A 19,991-nucleotide genomic window follows, 5' to 3' on the forward strand; every position below is an offset into this window, starting at 1 on the left:
CGCACAGGTTCAAGAGCAATGTTCAACAAGTTCCAACATGCCGTGGAAGTCGCTCTCATTCCCTAGTTTGAGCTGTACAGAGAGAAACAGTAAGCTTCTCCTTCCATTCAGGACCTCCTACCTGAAGTCACCCTGCCTCTTGAAGAAAGACGACCTTCTTTCTATTGCAACTAAAGCACAGTTTTTCCTGTAGCACGGCAGGCTTTTGAAGCGGCACGGGTCCAGAGTCCTAGCCAGGGATTTCCTTGGTGAGGCCGTTCACTAGTTGCAGAACACCGTGCCTCGAGAAGTTGATTCAGGGAAGCAACAACTGTGTACTCTGTGTCTCATTTGACTTGTTAAAAACCACAGAGATGAATGCTGCCTGTGCCCATGGAAATGGGGTCATGAGGGTACTAGCCTTGCTTTCCGTTTGGAAACCTCCATTCTTGCTTCCGTGAAGCTCCCTGAAATTCTCTGCTGTTGACAGTCCTCTGGCCACTGTAGGCATGTGTTTGGGAAAAAAATGAGTTTTCTCTGGGTACACACGGAGCTTCATTGGCCGGGGTGGGGCTCTCCTTGCCATCCTCTAGAGCTAAAGGGAATCTCAACGTGAGTCCCTGCCTCGAGGTAAGGCCCTGAGTAGCCCTGCAGAAAGGGAGGCATGCAGCTCTTTCCATGAGCTCTTAGTGGAGGTCTGTTTTATTGAAAAGAATTACCCCTTTCAGGACTCCTACGCCCTTCGGGTGAGCATCATTTTGGTTCCAAGATCACTGAGTCCCTCCACACCCCTGTGGGCCTGCTGAGCAGCATTGAGTCCCATGTGTCCCACGGAGGCTCTCTGTGTCTGCAGAGTCTCGGGCAACACACTATACGTTACTTCAGGAGAGCTACATTTCCAGAGCACTCGAACAGCATCAAAACTACATTTCTAGGCAGTCCAACATGCCCTGGAAGTCTTCGACATTGCCCTCGTCAGAGCTGCCCAGAGAAAACACTCTGCTTAGAATTTATCGAGGACCTCGTACCTGAAGTCACTCTATTCAAGGAGAAATACAGCATCTTAACATGCTGTGTCGTTCACAGGGCAAGAAACGTGAGAACTTGCCTCGAGGTAAGGCCATGAAATGCTTTGCAGAAGCGGAGGCGTGTAGCAGTTTCCATGTGGCCGTAGACGCATATCTTCAGCATTTTAAAGCCAGTACGCTTTTCAGGACACCCAGGTGCCTCGCCTGGAAACCCTATTCCCTGCAAGAACACTGAGTACCCTCAGGCTCCCCTGGCCCTTCTAAGCAAAATCCAGGCCAAGAGCTTTCAGACTCAGTGTATGTCGAGTGTAGGGTAACACAGTGCACTCTTATTGGGACATCTTGATATAGCCAGCAATCGCCCAGGTTCACGAGCACCTTTAAGCAAGTTCCAATAGGCCGTGGAATTCGTTCTCATTCCCTAGTTTGAGCTGTACAGAGAGAAACAGTAAGCTTCTCCTTCCATTCAGGACCTCCTACCTGAAGTCACCCTGCCTCCTGAAGAAAGACGACCTCGTTTCTATTGAAACTAAAGCACAGTTTTTCCTGTAGCACGGCAGGCTTTTGAAGAGGCACGGGCCCAGAGGCCTAGCTAGGGCTTTCCTTGGTGTGGCCGTTCACTAGATGCAGAACACCCTGCCTCGAGAAGTTGATTCAGGGAAGCAACAACTGTGTACTCTGTGTCTGATTTGACTTGTTAAAAACCACAGAGATGTATGCTGCCTGTGCCCATGGAAATGGGGGCATGATGGGACTAGCCTTGCTTTTCGTTTGGAAACCTCCATTCTAGCTTCGGTGAAGCTCCCTGAAATTCTCTGCTGTTGACAGGCCTCTGGCCACTGTAGGCATGTGTCTGGGAAGAAAATGAGTTTTCTCTGGCTACACATGGAACTTCATTGGCCGGGGTGGGGCGCACCTTGCCATGCTCTAGAGCTAAAGGGAATCTAAACGTGAGCCCTTGGCTCGAAGTAAGGCCCTGAGTAGCCCTGCAGAACGGGAGGCATGCAGCTCTTTCCATTAGCTCTTAGTCGCTCTTCTGGTTTACTTTAAATGAAGTACCTTTTTTCAGGACTCCTAGGCCCCTCGGTTGAGCATCATTTTTGTTCCAAGGGCTCTGAGTATCTCCACACCCCTGTAGGCCTGCTGAGCAACAACGAGGCACATTGGTCCTCGGAGGTCCTCTGTGTCTGCTGAGTCATGGGCAACACACTGCACTCTTTCTTGTGATATCTTGATTCACAGCACTCGCACAGGTTCAAGAGCAATGTTCAACAAGTTCCAACATGCCGTGGAAGTCGCTCTCATTCCCTAGTTTGAGCTGTACAGAGAGAAACAGTAAGCTTCTCCTTCCATTCAGGACCTCCTACCTGAAGTCACCCTGCCTCTTGAAGAAAGACGACCTTCTTTCTATTGCAACTAAAGCACAGTTTTTCCTGTAGCACGGCAGGCTTTTGAAGCGGCACGGGTCCAGAGTCCTAGCCAGGGATTTCCTTGGTGAGGCCGTTCACTAGATGCAGAACACCCTGCCTCGAGAAGTTGATTCAGGGAAGCAACAACTGTGTACTCTGTGTCTCATTTGACTGGTTAAAAACCACAGAGATGTATGCTGCCTGTGCCCATGGAAATGGGGGCATGATGGGACTAACCTTGCTTTCCGTTGGGAAAGCTCCCCTCTTGCTTTCGTGAAGCTCCCTGAAATTCTCTGCTGTTGACAGGCCTCTGGCCACTGTAGGCATGTGTCTGGGAAGTAAATGAGTTTTCTCTGGCTACACACGGAACTTCATTGGCCGCGGTGGGGCGCACCTTGCCATGCTCTAGAGCTAAAGGGAATCTAAACGTGAGCCCTTGGCTCGAGGTAAGGCCCTGAGTAGCCCTGCCGAACGGGAGGCATGCAGCTCTTTCCATTAGCTCTTAGTCACTCTTCTGGGTTACTTTAAATGAAGTACCCTTTTCAGGACTCCTAGGCCCCTCGGTTGAGCATCATTTTTGTTCCAAGGTCTCTGAGTATCTCCACACCCCTGTAGGCCTGCTGAGCAACAACGAGGCACATTGGTCCTCGGAGGTCCTCTGTGTCTGCTGAGTCATGGGCAACACACTGCACTCTTTCTTGTGATATCTTGATTCACAGCACTCGCACAGGTTCAGGAGCAACGTTCAACAAGTTCCAACATGTCGTGGAAGTCGTTCTCATTCCCTAGTTTGAGCTGTACAGACAGAAACAGTAAGCTTCTCCTTCCATTCAGGACCTCCTACCTGAAGTCACCCTGCCTCTTGAAGAAAGACGACCTTCTTTCTATTGCAACTAAAGCACAGTTTTTCCTGTAGCACGGCAGGCTTTTGAAGCGGCACGGGTCCAGAGTCCTAGCCAGGGATTTCCTTGGTGAGGCCGTTCACTAGTTGCAGAACACCGTGCCTCGAGAAGTTGATTCAGGGAAGCAACAACTGTGTACTCTGTGTCTCATTTGACTTGTTAAAAACCACAGAGATGAATGCTGCCTGTGCCCATGGAAATGGGGTCATGAGGGTACTAGCCTTGCTTTCCGTTTGGAAACCTCCATTCTTGCTTCCGTGAAGCTCCCTGAAATTCTCTGCTGTTGACAGTCCTCTGGCCACTGTAGGCATGTGTTTGGGAAAAAAATGAGTTTTCTCTGGGTACACACGGAGCTTCATTGGCCGGGGTGGGGCTCTCCTTGCCATCCTCTAGAGCTAAAGGGAATCTCAACGTGAGTCCCTGCCTCGAGGTAAGGCCCTGAGTAGCCCTGCAGAAAGGGAGGCATGCAGCTCTTTCCATGAGCTCTTAGTGGAGGTCTGTTTTATTGAAAAGAATTACCCCTTTCAGGACTCCTACGCCCTTCGGGTGATCATCATTTTGGTTCCAAGATCACTGACTCCCTCCACACCCCTGTGGGCCTGCTGAGCAGCATTGAGTCCCATACGTCCCACGGAGGCTCTCTGTGTCTGCAGAGTCTCGGGCAACACACTATACGTTACTTCAGGAGAGCTACATTTCCAGAGCACTCGAACAGCATCAAAACTACATTTCTAGGCAGTCCAACATGCCCTGGAAGTCTTCGACATTGCCCTCGTCAGAGCTGCCCAGAGAAAACACTCTGCTTAGAATTTATCGAGGACCTCGTACCTGAAGTCACTCTATTCAAGGAGAAATACAGCATCTTAACATGCTGTGTCGTTCACAGGGCAAGAAACGTGAGAACTTGCCTCGAGGTAAGGCCATGAAATGCTTTGCAGAAGCGGAGGCGTGTAGCAGTTTCCATGTGGCCGTAGACGCATATCTTCAGCATTTTAAAGCCAGTACGCTTTTCAGGACACCCAGGTGCCTCGCCTGGAAACCCTATTCCCTGCAAGAACACTGAGTACCCTCAGGCTCCCCTGGCCCTTCTAAGCAACATCCAGGCCAGGAGCTTTCAGACTCACAGTGTGTATGTCGAGTGTAGGGTAACACAGTGCACTCTTATTGGGACATCTTGATATAGCCAGCAATCGCCCAGGTTCACGAGCACCTTTAAGCAAGTTCCAATAGGCCGTGGAATTCGTTCTCATTCCCTAGTTTGAGCTGTACAGAGAGAAACAGTAAGCTTCTCCTTCCATTCAGGACCTCCTACCTGAAGTCACCCTGCCTCCTGAAGAAAGACGACCTCGTTTCTATTGAAACTAAAGCACAGTTTTTCCTGTAGCACGGCAGGCTTCTGAAGAGGCACGGGCCCAGAGGCCTAGCTAGGGCTTTCCTTGGTGTGGCCGTTCACTAGATGCAGAACACCCTGCCTCGAGAAGTTGATTCAGGGAAGCAACAACTGTGTACTCTGTGTCTGATTTGACTTGTTAAAAACCACAGAGATGTATGCTGCCTGTGCCCATGGAAATGGGGGCATGATGGGACTAGCCTTGCTTTTCGTTTGGAAACCTCCATTCTAGCTTCGGTGAAGCTCCCTGAAATTCTCTGCTGTTGACAGGCCTCTGGCCACTGTAGGCATGTGTCTGGGAAGAAAATGAGTTTTCTCTGGCTACACACGGAACTTCCTTGGCCGGGGTGGGGCGCACCTTGCCATGCTCTAGAGCTAAAGGGAATCTAAACGTGAGCCCTTGGCTCGAGGTAAGGCCCTGAGTAGCCCTGCAGAACGGGAGGCATGCAGCTCTTTCCATTAGCTCTTAGTCGCTCTTCTGGTTTACTTTTAATGAAGTACCTTTTTTCAGGACTCCTAGGCCCCTCGGTTGAGCATCATTTTTGTTCCAAGGGCTCTGAGTATCTCCACACCCCTGTAGGCCTGCTGAGCAACAACGAGGCACATTGGTCCTCGGAGGTCCTCTGTGTCTGCTGAGTCATGGGCAACACACTGCACTCTTTCTTGTGATATCTTGATTCACAGCACTCGCACAGGTTCAAGAGCAATGTTCAACAAGTTCCAACATGCCGTGGAAGTCGCTCTCATTCCCTAGTTTGAGCTGTACAGAGAGAAACAGTAAGCTTCTCCTTCCATTCAGGACCTCCTACCTGAAGTCACCCTGCCTCTTGAAGAAAGACGACCTTCTTTCTATTGCAACTAAAGCACAGTTTTTCCTGTAGCACGGCAGGCTTTTGAAGCGGCACGGGTCCAGAGTCCTAGCCAGGGATTGCCTTGGTGAGGCCGTTCACTAGTTGCAGAACACCGTGCCTCGAGAAGTTGATTCAGGGAAGCAACAACTGTGTACTCTGTGTCTCATTTGACTTGTTAAAAACCACAGAGATGAATGCTGCCTGTGCCCATGGAAATGGGGTCATGAGGGTACTAGCCTTGCTTTCCGTTTGGAAACCTCCATTCTTGCTTCCGTGAAGCTCCCTGAAATTCTCTGCTGTTGACAGTCCTCTGGCCACTGTAGGCATGTGTCTGGGAAAAAAATGAGTTTTCTCTGGGTACACACGGAGCTTCATTGGCCGGGGTGGGGCTCTCCTTGCCATCCTCTAGAGCTAAAGGGAATCTCAACGTGAGTCCCTGCCTCGAGGTAAGGCCCTGAGTAGCCCTGCAGAAAGGGAGGCATGCAGCTCTTTCCATGAGCTCTTAGTGGAGGTCTGTTTTATTGAAAAGAATTACCCCTTTCAGGACTCCTACGCCCTTCGGGTGAGCATCATTTTGGTTCCAAGATCACTGACTCCCTCCACACCCCTGTGGGCCTGCTGAGCAGCATTGAGTCCCATATGTCCCACGGAGGCTCTCTGTGTCTGCAGAGTCTCGGGCAACACACTATACGTTACTTCAGGAGAGCTACATTTCCAGAGCACTCGAACAGCATCAAAACTACATTTCTAGGCAGTCCAACATGCCCTGGAAGTCTTCGACATTGCCCTCGTCAGAGCTGCCCAGAGAAAACACTCTGCTTAGAATTTATCGAGGACCTCGTACCTGAAGTCACTCTATTCAAGGAGAAATACAGCATCTTAACATGCTGTGTCGTTCACAGGGCAAGAAACGTGAGAACTTGCCTCGAGGTAAGGCCATGAAATGCTTTGCAGAAGCGGAGGCGTGTAGCAGTTTCCATGTGGCCGTAGACGCATATCTTCAGCATTTTAAAGCCAGTACGCTTTTCAGGACACCCAGGTGCCTCGCCTGGAAACCCTATTCCCTGCAAGAACACTGAGTACCCTCAGGCTCCCCTGGCCCTTCTAAGCAAAATCCAGGCCAAGAGCTTTCAGACTCAGTGTATGTCGAGTGTAGGGTAACACAGTGCACTCTTATTGGGACATCTTGATATAGCCAGCAATCGCCCCGGTTCACGAGCACCTTTAAGCAAGTTCCAATAGGCCGTGGAATTCGTTCTCATTCCCTAGTTTGAGCTGTACAGAGAGAAACAGTAAGCTTCTCCTTCCATTCAGGACCTCCTACCTGAAGTCACCCTGCCTCCTGAAGAAAGACGACCTCGTTTCTATTGAAACTAAAGCACAGTTTTTCCTGTAGCACGGCAGGCTTTTGAAGAGGCACGGGCCCAGAGGCCTAGCTAGGGCTTTCCTTGGTGTGGCCGTTCACTAGATGCAGAACACCCTGCCTCGAGAAGTTGATTCAGGGAAGCAACAACTGTGTACTCTGTGTCTGATTTGACTTGTTAAAAACCACAGAGATGTATGCTGCCTGTGCCCATGGAAATGGGGGCATGATGGGACTAGCCTTGCTTTTCGTTTGGAAACCTCCATTCTAGCTTCGGTGAAGCTCCCTGAAATTCTCTGCTGTTGACAGGCCTCTGGCCACTGTAGGCATGTGTCTGGGAAGAAAATGAGTTTTCTCTGGCTACACATGGAACTTCATTGGCCGGGGTGGGGCGCACCTTGCCATGCTCTAGAGCTAAAGGGAATCTAAACGTGAGCCCTTGGCTCGAGGTAAGGCCCTGAGTAGCCCTGCAGAACGGGAGGCATGCAGCTCTTTCCATTAACTCTTAGTCGCTCTTCTGGTTTACTTTAAATGAAGTACTTTTTTCAGGACTCCTAGGCCCCTCGGTTGAGCATCATTTTTGTTCCAAGGTCTCTGAGTATCTCCACACCCCTGTAGGCCTGCTGAGCAACAACGAGGCACATTGGTCCTCGGAGGTCCTCTGTGTCTGCTGAGTCATGGGCAACACACTGCACTCTTTCTTGTGATATCTTGATTCACAGCACTCGCACAGGTTCAAGAGCAATGTTCAACAAGTTCCAACATGCCGTGGAAGTCGCTCTCATTCCCTAGTTTGAGCTGTACAGAGAGAAACAGTAAGCTTCTCCTTCCATTCAGGACCTCCTACCTGAAGTCACCCTGCCTCTTGAAGAAAGACGACCTTCTTTGTATTGCAACTAAAGCACAGTTTTTCCTGTAGCACGGCAGGCTTTTGAAGCGGCACGGGTCCAGAGTCCTAGCCAGGGATTTCCTTGGTGAGGCCGTTCACTAGTTGCAGAACACCGTGCCTCGAGAAGTTGATTCAGGGAAGCAACAACTGTGTACTCTGTGTCTCATTTGACTTGTTAAAAACCACAGAGATGAATGCTGCCTGTGCCCATGGAAATGGGGTCATGAGGGTACTAGCCTTGCTTTCCGTTTGGAAACCTCCATTCTTGCTTCCGTGAAGCTCCCTGAAATTCTCTGTTGTTGACAGTCCTCTGGCCACTGTAGGCATGTGTCTGGGAAAAAAATGAGTTTTCTCTGGGTACACACGGAGCTTCATTGGCCGGGGTGGGGCTCTCCTTGCCATCCTCTAGAGCTAAAGGGAATCTCAACGTGAGTCCCTGCCTCGAGGTAAGGCCCTGAGTAGCCCTGCAGAAAGGGAGGCATGCAGCTCTTTCCATGAGCTCTTAGTGGAGGTCTGTTTTATTGAAAAGAATTACCCCTTTCAGGACTCCTACGCCCTTCGGGTGAGCATCATTTTGGTTCCAAGATCACTGAGTCCCTCCACACCCCTGTGGGCCTGCTGAGCAGCATTGAGTCCCATATGTCCCACGGAGGCTCTCTGTGTCTGCAGAGTCTCGGGCAACACACTATACGTTACTTCAGGAGAGCTACATTTCCAGAGCACTCGAACAGCATCAAAACTACATTTCTAGGCAGTCCAACATGCCCTGGAAGTCTTCGACATTGCCCTCGTCAGAGCTGCCCAGAGAAAACACTCTGCTTAGAATTTATCGAGGACCTCGTACCTGAAGTCACTCTATTCAAGGAGAAATACAGCATCTTAACATGCTGTGTCGTTCACAGGGCAAGAAACGTGAGAACTTGCCTCGAGGTAAGGCCATGAAATGCTTTGCAGAAGCGGAGGCGTGTAGCAGTTTCCATGTGGCCGTAGACGCATATCTTCAGCATTTTAAAGCCAGTACGCTTTTCAGGACACCCAGGTGCCTCGCCTGGAAACCCTATTCCCTGCAAGAACACTGAGTACCCTCAGGCTCCCCTGGCCCTTCTAAGCAAAATCCAGGCCAAGAGCTTTCAGACTCAGTGTATGTCGAGTGTAGGGTAACACAGTGCACTCTTATTGGGACATCTTGATATAGCCAGCAATCGCCCCGGTTCACGAGCACCTTTAAGCAAGTTCCAATAGGCCGTGGAATTCGTTCTCATTCCCTAGTTTGAGCTGTACAGAGAGAAACAGTAAGCTTCTCCTTCCATTCAGGACCTCCTACCTGAAGTCACCCTGCCTCCTGAAGAAAGACGACCTCGTTTCTATTGAAACTAAAGCACAGTTTTTCCTGTAGCACGGCAGGCTTTTGAAGAGGCACGGGCCCAGAGGCCTAGCTAGGGCTTTCCTTGGTGTGGTCGTTCACTAGATGCAGAACACCCTGCCTCGAGAAGTTGATTCAGGGAAGCAACAACTGTGTACTCTGTGTCTGATTTGACTTGTTAAAAACCACAGAGATGTATGCTGCCTGTGCCCATGGAAATGGGGGCATGATGGGACTAGCCTTGCTTTTCGTTTGGAAACCTCCATTCTAGCTTCGGTGAAGCTCCCTGAAATTCTCTGCTGTTGACAGGCCTCTGGCCACTGTAGGCATGTGTCTGGGAAGAAAATGAGTTTTCTCTGGCTACACATGGAACTTCATTGGCCGGGGTGGGGCGCACCTTGCCATGCTCTAGAGCTAAAGGGAATCTAAACGTGAGCCCTTGGCTCGAGGTAAGGCCCTGAGTAGCCCTGCAGAACGGGAGGCATGCAGCTCTTTCCATTAACTCTTAGTCGCTCTTCTGGTTTACTTTAAATGAAGTACTTTTTTCAGGACTCCTAGGCCCCTCGGTTGAGCATCATTTTTGTTCCAAGGTCTCTGAGTATCTCCACACCCCTGTAGGCCTGCTGAGCAACAACGAGGCACATTGGTCCTCGGAGGTCCTCTGTGTCTGCTGAGTCATGGGCAACACACTGCACTCTTTCTTGTGATATCTTGATTCACAGCACTCGCACAGGTTCAAGAGCAATGTTCAACAAGTTCCAACATGCCGTGGAAGTCGCTCTCATTCCCTAGTTTGAGCTGTACAGAGAGAAACAGTAAGCTTCTCCTTCCATTCAGGACCTCCTACCTGAAGTCACCCTGCCTCTTGAAGAAAGACGACCTTCTTTGTATTGCAACTAAAGCACAGTTTTTCCTGTAGCACGGCAGGCTTTTGAAGCGGCACGGGTCCAGAGTCCTAGCCAGGGATTTCCTTGGTGAGGCCGTTCACTAGTTGCAGAACACCGTGCCTCGAGAAGTTGATTCAGGGAAGCAACAACTGTGTACTCTGTGTCTCATTTGACTTGTTAAAAACCACAGAGATGAATGCTGCCTGTGCCCATGGAAATGGGGTCATGAGGGTACTAGCCTTGCTTTCCGTTTGGAAACCTCCATTCTTGCTTCCGTGAAGCTCCCTGAAATTCTCTGTTGTTGACAGTCCTCTGGCCACTGTAGGCATGTGTCTGGGAAAAAAATGAGTTTTCTCTGGGTACACACGGAGCTTCATTGGCCGGGGTGGGGCTCTCCTTGCCATCCTCTAGAGCTAAAGGGAATCTCAACGTGAGTCCCTGCCTCGAGGTAAGGCCCTGAGTAGCCCTGCAGAAAGGGAGGCATGCAGCTCTTTCCATGAGCTCTTAGTGGAGGTCTGTTTTATTGAAAAGAATTACCCCTTTCAGGACTCCTACGCCCTTCGGGTGAGCATCATTTTGGTTCCAAGATCACTGAGTCCCTCCACACCCCTGTGGGCCTGCTGAGCAGCATTGAGTCCCATATGTCCCACGGAGGCTCTCTGTGTCTGCAGAGTCTCGGGCAACACACTATACGTTACTTCAGGAGAGCTACATTTCCAGAGCACTCGAACAGCATCAAAACTACATTTCTAGGCAGTCCAACATGCCCTGGAAGTCTTCGACATTGCCCTCGTCAGAGCTGCCCAGAGAAAACACTCTGCTTAGAATTTATCGAGGACCTCGTACCTGAAGTCACTCTATTCAAGGAGAAATACAGCATCTTAACATGCTGTGTCGTTCACAGGGCAAGAAACGTGAGAACTTGCCTCGAGGTAAGGCCATGAAATGCTTTGCAGAAGCGGAGGCGTGTAGCAGTTTCCATGTGGCCGTAGACGCATATCTTCAGCATTTTAAAGCCAGTACGCTTTTCAGGACACCCAGGTGCCTCGCCTGGAAACCCTATTCCCTGCAAGAACACTGAGTACCCTCAGGCTCCCCTGGCCCTTCTAAGCAAAATCCAGGCCAAGAGCTTTCAGACTCAGTGTATGTCGAGTGTAGGGTAACACAGTGCACTCTTATTGGGACATCTTGATATAGCCAGCAATCGCCCCGGTTCACGAGCACCTTTAAGCAAGTTCCAATAGGCCGTGGAATTCGTTCTCATTCCCTAGTTTGAGCTGTACAGAGAGAAACAGTAAGCTTCTCCTTCCATTCAGGACCTCCTACCTGAAGTCACCCTGCCTCCTGAAGAAAGACGACCTCGTTTCTATTGAAACTAAAGCACAGTTTTTCCTGTAGCACGGCAGGCTTTTGAAGAGGCACGGGCCCAGAGGCCTAGCTAGGGCTTTCCTTGGTGTGGTCGTTCACTAGATGCAGAACACCCTGCCTCGAGAAGTTGATTCAGGGAAGCAACAACTGTGTACTCTGTGTCTGATTTGACTTGTTAAAAACCACAGAGATGTATGCTGCCTGTGCCCATGGAAATGGGGGCATGATGGGACTAGCCTTGCTTTTCGTTTGGAAACCTCCATTCTAGCTTCGGTGAAGCTCCCTGAAATTCTCTGCTGTTGACAGGCCTCTGGCCACTGTAGGCATGTGTCTGAGAAGAAAATGAGTTTTCTCTGGCTACACATGGAACTTCATTGGCCGGGGTGGGGCGCACCTTGCCATGCTCTAGAGCTAAAGGGAATCTAAACGTGAGCCCTTGGCTCGAGGTAAGGCCCTGAGTAGCCCTGCAGAACGGGAGGCATGCAGCTCTTTCCATTAGCTCTTAGTCGCTCTTCTGGTTTACTTTAAATGAAGTACCTTTTTTCAGGACTCCTAGGCCCCTCGGTTGAGCATCATTTTTGTTCCAAGGTCTCTGAGTATCTCCACACCCCTGTAGGCCTGCTGAGCAACAACGAGGCACATTGGTCCTCGGAGGTCCTCTGTGTCTGCTGAGTCATGGGCAACACACTGCACTCTTTCTTGTGATATCTTGATTCACAGCACTCGCACAGGTTCAAGAGCAATGTTCAACAAGTTCCAACATGCCGTGGAAGTCGCTCTCATTCCCTAGTTTGAGCTGTACAGAGAGAAACAGTAAGCTTCTCCTTCCATTCAGGACCTCCTACCTGAAGTCACCCTGCCTCTTGAAGAAAGACGACCTTCTTTCTATTGCAACTAAAGCACAGTTTTTCCTGTAGCACGGCAGGCTTTTGAAGCGGCACGGGTCCAGAGTCCTAGCCAGGGATTTCCTTGGTGAGGCCGTTCACTAGTTGCAGAACACCGTGCCTCGAGAAGTTGATTCAGGGAAGCAACAACTGTGTACTCTGTGTCTCATTTGACTTGTTAAAAACCACAGTGATGAATGCTGCCTGTGCCCATGGAAATGGGGTCATGAGGGTACTAGCCTTGCTTTCCGTTTGGAAACCTCCATTCTTGCTTCCGTGAAGCTCCCTGAAATTCTCTGCTGTTGACAGTCCTCTGGCCACTGTAGGCATGTGTCTGGGAAAAAAATGAGTTTTCTCTGGGTACACACGGAGCTTCATTGGCCGGGGTGGGGCTCTCCTTGCCATCCTCTAGAGCTAAAGGGAATCTCAACGTGAGTCCCTGCCTCGAGGTAAGGCCCTGAGTAGCCCTGCAGAAAGGGAGGCATGCAGCTCTTTCCATGAGCTCTTAGTGGAGGTCTGTTTTATTGAAAAGAATTACCCCTTTCAGGACTCCTACGCCCTTCGGGTGAGCATCATTTTGGTTCCAAGATCACTGAGTCCCTCCACACCCCTGTGGGCCTGCTGAGCAGCATTGAGTCCCATATGTCCCACGGAGGCTCTCTGTGTCTGCAGAGTCTCGGGCAACACACTATACGTTACTTCAGGAGAGCTACATTTCCAGAGCACTCGAACAGCATCAAAACTACATTTCTAGGCAGTCCAACATGCCCTGGAAGTCTTCGACATTGCCCTCGTCAGAGCTGCCCAGAGAAAACACTCTGCTTAGAATTTATCGAGGACCTCGTACCTGAAGTCACTCTATTCAAGGAGAAATACAGCATCTTAACATGCTGTGTCGTTCACAGGGCAAGAAACGTGAGAACTTGCCTCGAGGTAAGGCCATGAAATGCTTTGCAGAAGCGGAGGCGTGTAGCAGTTTCCATGTGGCCGTAGACGCATATCTTCAGCATTTTAAAGCCAGTACGCTTTTCAGGACACCCAGGTGCCTCGCCTGGAAACCCTATTCCCTGCAAGAACACTGAGTACCCTCAGGCTCCCCTGGCCCTTCTAAGCAAAATCCAGGCCAAGAGCTTTCAGACTCAGTGTATGTCGAGTGTAGGGTAACACAGTGCACTCTTATTGGGACATCTTGATATAGCCAGCAATCGCCCAGGTTCACGAGCACCTTTAAGCAAGTTCCAATAGGCCGTGGAATTCGTTCTCATTCCCTAGTTTGAGCTGTACAGAGAGAAACAGTAAGCTTCTCCTTCCATTCAGGACCTCCTACCTGAAGTCACCCTGCCTCCTGAAGAAAGACGACCTCGTTTCTATTGAAACTAAAGCACAGTTTTTCCTGTAGCACGGCAGGCTTTTGAAGAGGCACGGGCCCAGAGGCCTAGCTAGGGCTTTCCTTGGTGTGGCCGTTCACTAGATGCAGAACACCCTGCCTCGAGAAGTTGATTCAGGGAAGCAACAACTGTGTACTCTGTGTCTGATTTGACTTGTTAAAAACCACAGAGATGTATGCTGCCTGTGCCCATGGAAATGGGGGCATGATGGGACTAGCCTTGCTTTTCGTTTGGAAACCTCCATTCTAGCTTCGGTGAAGCTCCCTGAAATTCTCTGCTGTTGACAGGCCTCTGGCCACTGTAGGCATGTGTCTGGGAAGAAAATGAGTTTTCTCTGGCTACACATGGAACTTCATTGGCCGGGGTGGGGCGCACCTTGCCATGCTCTAGAGCTAAAGGGAATCTAAACGTGAGCCCTTGGCTCGAGGTAAGGCCCTGAGTAGCCCTGCAGAACGGGAGGCATGCAGCTCTTTCCATTAGCTCTTAGTCGCTCTTCTGGTTTACTTTAAATGAAGTACCTTTTTTCAGGACTCCTAGGCCCCTCGTTTGAGCATCATTTTTGTTCCAAGGTCTCTGAGTATCTCCACACCCCTGTAGGCCTGCTGAGCAACAACGAGGCACATTGGTCCTCGGAGGTCCTCTGTGTCTGCTGAGTCATGGGCAACACACTGCACTCTTTCTTGTGATATCTTGATTCACAGCACTCGCACAGGTTCAAGAGCAATGTTCAACAAGTTCCAACATGCCGTGGAAGTCGCTCTCATTCCCTAGTTTGAGCTGTACAGAGAGAAACAGTAAGCTTCTCCTTCCATTCAGGACCTCCTACCTGAAGTCACCCTGCCTCTTGAAGAAAGACGACCTTCTTTCTATTGCAACTAAAGCACAGTTTTTCCTGTAGCACGGCAGGCTTTTGAAGCGGCACGGGTCCAGAGTCCTAGCCAGGGATTTCCTTGGTGAGGCCGTTCACTAGTTGCAGAACACCGTGCCTCGAGAAGTTGATTCTGGGAAGCAACAACTGTGTACTCTGTGTCTCATTTGACTTGTTAAAAACCACAGAGATGAATGCTGCCTGTGCCCATGGAAATGGGGTCATGAGGGTACTAGCCTTGCTTTCCGTTTGGAAACCTCCATTCTTGCTTCCGTGAAGCTCCCTGAAATTCTCTGCTGTTGACAGTCCTCTGGCCACTGTAGGCATGTGTCTGGGAAAAAAATGAGTTTTCTCTGGGTACACACGGAGCTTCATTGGCCGGGGTGGGGCTCTCCTTGCCATCCTCTAGAGCTAAAGGGAATCTCAACGTGAGTCCCTGCCTCGAGGTAAGGCCCTGAGTAGCCCTGCAGAAAGGGAGGCATGCAGCTCTTTCCATGAGCTCTTAGTGGAGGTCTGTTTTATTTAAAAGAATTACCCCTTTCAGGACTCCTACGCCCTTCGGGTGAGCATCATTTTGGTTCCAAGATCACTGAGTCCCTCCACACCCCTGTGGGCCTGCTGAGCAGCATTGAGTCCCATATGTCCCACGGAGGCTCTCTGTGTCTGCAGAGTCTCGGGCAACACACTATACGTTACTTCAGGAGAGCTACATTTCCAGAGCACTCGAACAGCATCAAAACTACATTTCTAGGCAGTCCAACATGCCCTGGAAGTCTTCGACATTGCCCTCGTCAGAGCTGCCCAGAGAAAACACTCTGCTTAGAATTTATCGAGGACTTCGTACCTGAAGTCACTCTATTCAAGGAGAAATACAGCATCTTAACATGCTGTGTCGTTCACAGGGCAAGAAACGTGAGAACTTGCCTCGAGGTAAGGCCATGAAATGCTTTGCAGAAGCGGAGGCGTGTAGCAGTTTCCATGTGGCCGTAGACGCATATCTTCAGCATTTTAAAGCCAGTACGCTTTTCAGGACACCCAGGTGCCTCGCCTGGAAACCCTATTCCCTGCAAGAACACTGAGTACCCTCAGGCTCCCCTGGCCCTTCTAAGCAAAATCCAGGCCAAGAGCTTTCAGACTCAGTGTATGTCGAGTGTAGGGTAACACAGTGCACTCTTATTGGGACATCTTGATATAGCCAGCAATCGCCCAGGTTCACGAGCACCTTTAAGCAAGTTCCAATAGGCCGTGGAATTCGTTCTCATTCCCTAGTTTGAGCTGTACAGAGAGAAACAGTAAGCTTCTCCTTCCATTCAGGACCTCCTACCTGAAGTCACCCTGCCTCCTGAAGAAAGACGACCTCGTTTCTATTGAAACTAAAGCACAGTTTTTCCTGTAGCACGGCAGGCTTTTGAAGAGGCACGGGCCCAGAGGCCTAGCTAGGGCTTTCCTTGGTGTGGCCGTTCACTAGATGCAGAACACCCTGCCTCGAGAAGTTGATTCAGGGAAGCAACAACTGTGTACTCTGTGTCTGATTTGACTTGTTAAAACCACAGAGATGTATGCTGCCTGTGCCCATGGAAATGGGGGCATGATGGGACTAGCCTTGCTTTTCGTTTGGAAACCTCCATTCTAGCTTCGGTGAAGCTCCCTGAAATTCTCTGCTGTTGACAGGCCTCTGGCCACTGTAGGCATGTGTCTGGGAAGAAAATGAGTTTTCTCTGGCTACACATGGAACTTCATTGGCCGGGGTGGGGCGCACCTTGCCATGCTCTAGAGCTAAAGGGAATCTAAACGTGAGCCCTTGGCTCGAGGTAAGGCCCTGAGTAGCCCTGCAGAACGGGAGGCATGCAGCTCTTTCCATTAGCTCTTAGTCGCTCTTCTGGTTTACTTTAAATGAAGTACCTTTTTTCAGGACTCCTAGGCCCCTCGGTTGAGCATCATTTTTATTCCAAGGTCTCTGAGTATCTCCACACCCCTGTAGGCCTGCTGAGCAACAACGAGGCACATTGGTCCTCGGAGGTCCTCTGTGTCTGCTGAGTCATGGGCAACACACTGCACTCTTTCTTGTGATATCTTGATTCACAGCACTCGCACAGGTTCAAGAGCAATGTTCAACAAGTTCCAACATGCCGTGGAAGTCGCTCTCATTCCCTAGTTTGAGCTGTACAGAGAGAAACAGTAAGCTTCTCCTTCCATTCAGGACCTCCTACCTGAAGTCACCCTGCCTCTTGAAGAAAGACGACCTTCTTTCTATTGCAACTAAAGCACAGTTTTTCCTGTAGCACGGCAGGCTTTTGAAGCGGCACGGGTCCAGAGTCCTAGCCAGGGATTGCCTTGGTGAGGCCGTTCACTAGTTGCAGAACACCGTGCCTCGAGAAGTTGATTCAGGGAAGCAACAACTGTGTACTCTGTGTCTCATTTGACTTGTTAAAAACCACAGAGATGAATGCTGCTTGTGCCCATGGAAATGGGGTCATGAGGGTACTAGCCTTGCTTTCCGTTTGGAAACCTCCATTCTTGCTTCCGTGAAGCTCCCTGAAATTCTCTGCTGTTGACAGTCCTCTGGCCACTGTAGGCATGTGTCTGGGAAAAAAATGAGTTTTCTCTGGGTACACACGGAGCTTCATTGGCCGGGGTGGGGCTCTCCTTGCCATCCTCTAGAGCTAAAGGGAATCTCAACGTGAGTCCCTGCCTCGAGGTAAGGCCCTGAGTAGCCCTGCAGAAAGGGAGGCATGCAGCTCTTTCCATGAGCTCTTAGTGGAGGTCTGTTTTATTGAAAAGAATTACCCCTTTCAGGACTCCTACGCCCTTCGGGTGATCATCATTTTGGTTCCAAGATCACTGACTCCCTCCACACCCCTGTGGGCCTGCTGAGCAGCATTGAGTCCCATACGTCCCACGGAGGCTCTCTGTGTCTGCAGAGTCTCGGGCAACACACTATACGTTACTTCAGGAGAGCTACATTTCCAGAGCACTCGAACAGCATCAAAACTACATTTCTAGGCAGTCCAACATGCCCTGGAAGTCTTCGACATTGCCCTCGTCAGAGCTGCCCAGAGAAAACACTCTGCTTAGAATTTATCGAGGACCTCGTACCTGAAGTCACTCTATTCAAGGAGAAATACAGCATCTTAACATGCTGTGTCGTTCACAGGGCAAGAAACGTGAGAACTTGCCTCGAGGTAAGGCCATGAAATGCTTTGCAGAAGCGGAGGCGTGTAGCAGTTTCCATGTGGCCGTAGACGCATATCTTCAGCAGTTTAAAGCCAGTACGCTTTTCAGGACACCCAGGTGCCTCGCCTGGAAACCCTATTCCCTGCAAGAACACTGAGTACCCTCAGGCTCCCCTGGCCCTTCTAAGCAACATCCAGGCCAGGAGCTTTCAGACTCACAGTGTGTATGTCGAGTGTAGGGTAACACAGTGCACTCTTATTGGGACATCTTGATATAGCCAGCTATCGCCCAGGTTCACGAGCACCTTTAAGCAAGTTCCAATAGGCCGTGGAATTCGTTCTCATTCCCTAGTTTGAGCTGTACAGAGAGAAACAGTAAGCTTCTCCTTCCATTCAGGACCTCCTACCTGAAGTCACCCTGCCTCCTGAAGAAAGACGACCTCGTTTCTATTGAAACTAAAGCACAGTTTTTCCTGTAGCACGGCAGGCTTTTGAAGAGGCACGGGCCCAGAGGCCTAGCTAGGGCTTTCCTTGGTGTGGCCGTTCACTAGATGCAGAACACACTGCCTCGAGAAGTTGATTCAGGGAAGCAACAACTGTGTACTCTGTGTCTCATTTGACTTGTTAAAAACCACAGAGATGTATGCTGCCTGTGCCCATGGAAATGGGGGCATGATGGGACTAGCCTTGCTTTTCGTTTGGAAACCTCCATTCTAGCTTCGGTGAAGCTCCCTGAAATTCTCTGCTGTTGACAGGCCTCTGGCCACTGTAGGCATGTGTCTGGGAAGAAAATGAGTTTTCTCTGGCTACACACGGAACTTCCTTGGCCGGGGTGGGGCGCACCTTGCCATGCTCTAGAGCTAAAGGGAATCTAAACGTGAGCCCTTGGCTCGAGGTAAGGCCCTGAGTAGCCCTGCAGAACGGGAGGCATGCAGCTCTTTCCATTAGCTCTTAGTCGCTCTTCTGGTTTACTTTTAATGAAGTACCTTTTTTCAGGACTCCTAGGCCCCTCGGTTGAGCATCATTTTTGTTCCAAGGGCTCTGAGTATCTCCACACCCCTGTAGGCCTGCTGAGCAACAACGAGGCACATTGGTCCTCGGAGGTCCTCTGTGTCTGCTGAGTCATGGGCAACGCACTGCACTCTTTCTTGTGATATCTTGATTCACAGCACTCGCACAGGTTCAAGAGCAATGTTCAACAAGTTCCAACATGCCGTGGAAGTCGCTCTCATTCCCTAGTTTGAGCTGTACAGAGAGAAACAGTAAGCTTCTCCTTCCATTCAGGACCTCCTACCTGAAGTCACCCTGCCTCTTGAAGAAAGACGACCTTCTTTCTATTGCAACTAAAGCACAGTTTTTCCTGTAGCACGGCAGGCTTTTGAAGCGGCACGGGTCCAGAGTCCTAGCCAGGGATTTCCTTGGTGAGGCCGTTCACTAGTTGCAGAACACCGTGCCTCGAGAAGTTGATTCAGGGAAGCAACAACTGTGTACTCTGTGTCTCATTTGACTTGTTAAAAACCACAGAGATGAATGCTGCCTGTGCCCATGGAAATGGGGTCATGAGGGTACTAGCCTTGCTTTCCGTTTGGAAACCTCCATTCTTGCTTCCGTGAAGCTCCCTGAAATTCTCTGCTGTTGACAGTCCTCTGGCCACTGTAGGCATGTGTCTGGGAAAAAAATGAGTTTTCTCTGGGTACACACGGAGCTTCATTGGCCGGGGTGGGGCTCTCCTTGCCATCCTCTAGAGCTAAAGGGAATCTCAACGTGAGTCCCTGCCTCGAGGTAAGGCCCTGAGTAGCCCTGCAGAAAGGGAGGCATGCAGCTCTTTCCATGAGCTCTTAGTGGAGGTCTGTTTTATTGAAAAGAATTACCCCTTTCAGGACTCCTACGCCCTTCGGGTGAGCATCATTTTGGTTCCAAGATCACTGAGTCCCTCCACACCCCTGTGGGCCTGCTGAGCAGCATTGAGTCCCATATGTCCCACGGAGGCTCTCTGTGTCTGCAGAGTCTCGGGCAACACACTATACGTTACTTCAGGAGAGCTACATTTCCAGAGCACTCGAACAGCATCAAAACTACATTTCTAGGCAGTCCAACATGCCCTGGAAGTCTTCGACATTGCCCTCGTCAGAGCTGCCCAGAGAAAACACTCTGCTTAGAATTTATCGAGGACCTCGTACCTGAAGTCACTCTATTCAAGGAGAAATACAGCATCTTAACATGCTGTGTCGTTCACAGGGCAAGAAACG

The sequence above is a fragment of the Balaenoptera physalus genome (assembly GCF_965194825.1).
Source record: "Balaenoptera physalus genome assembly, chromosome: 9".
NCBI lineage: Eukaryota > Metazoa > Chordata > Mammalia > Artiodactyla > Balaenopteridae > Balaenoptera > Balaenoptera physalus.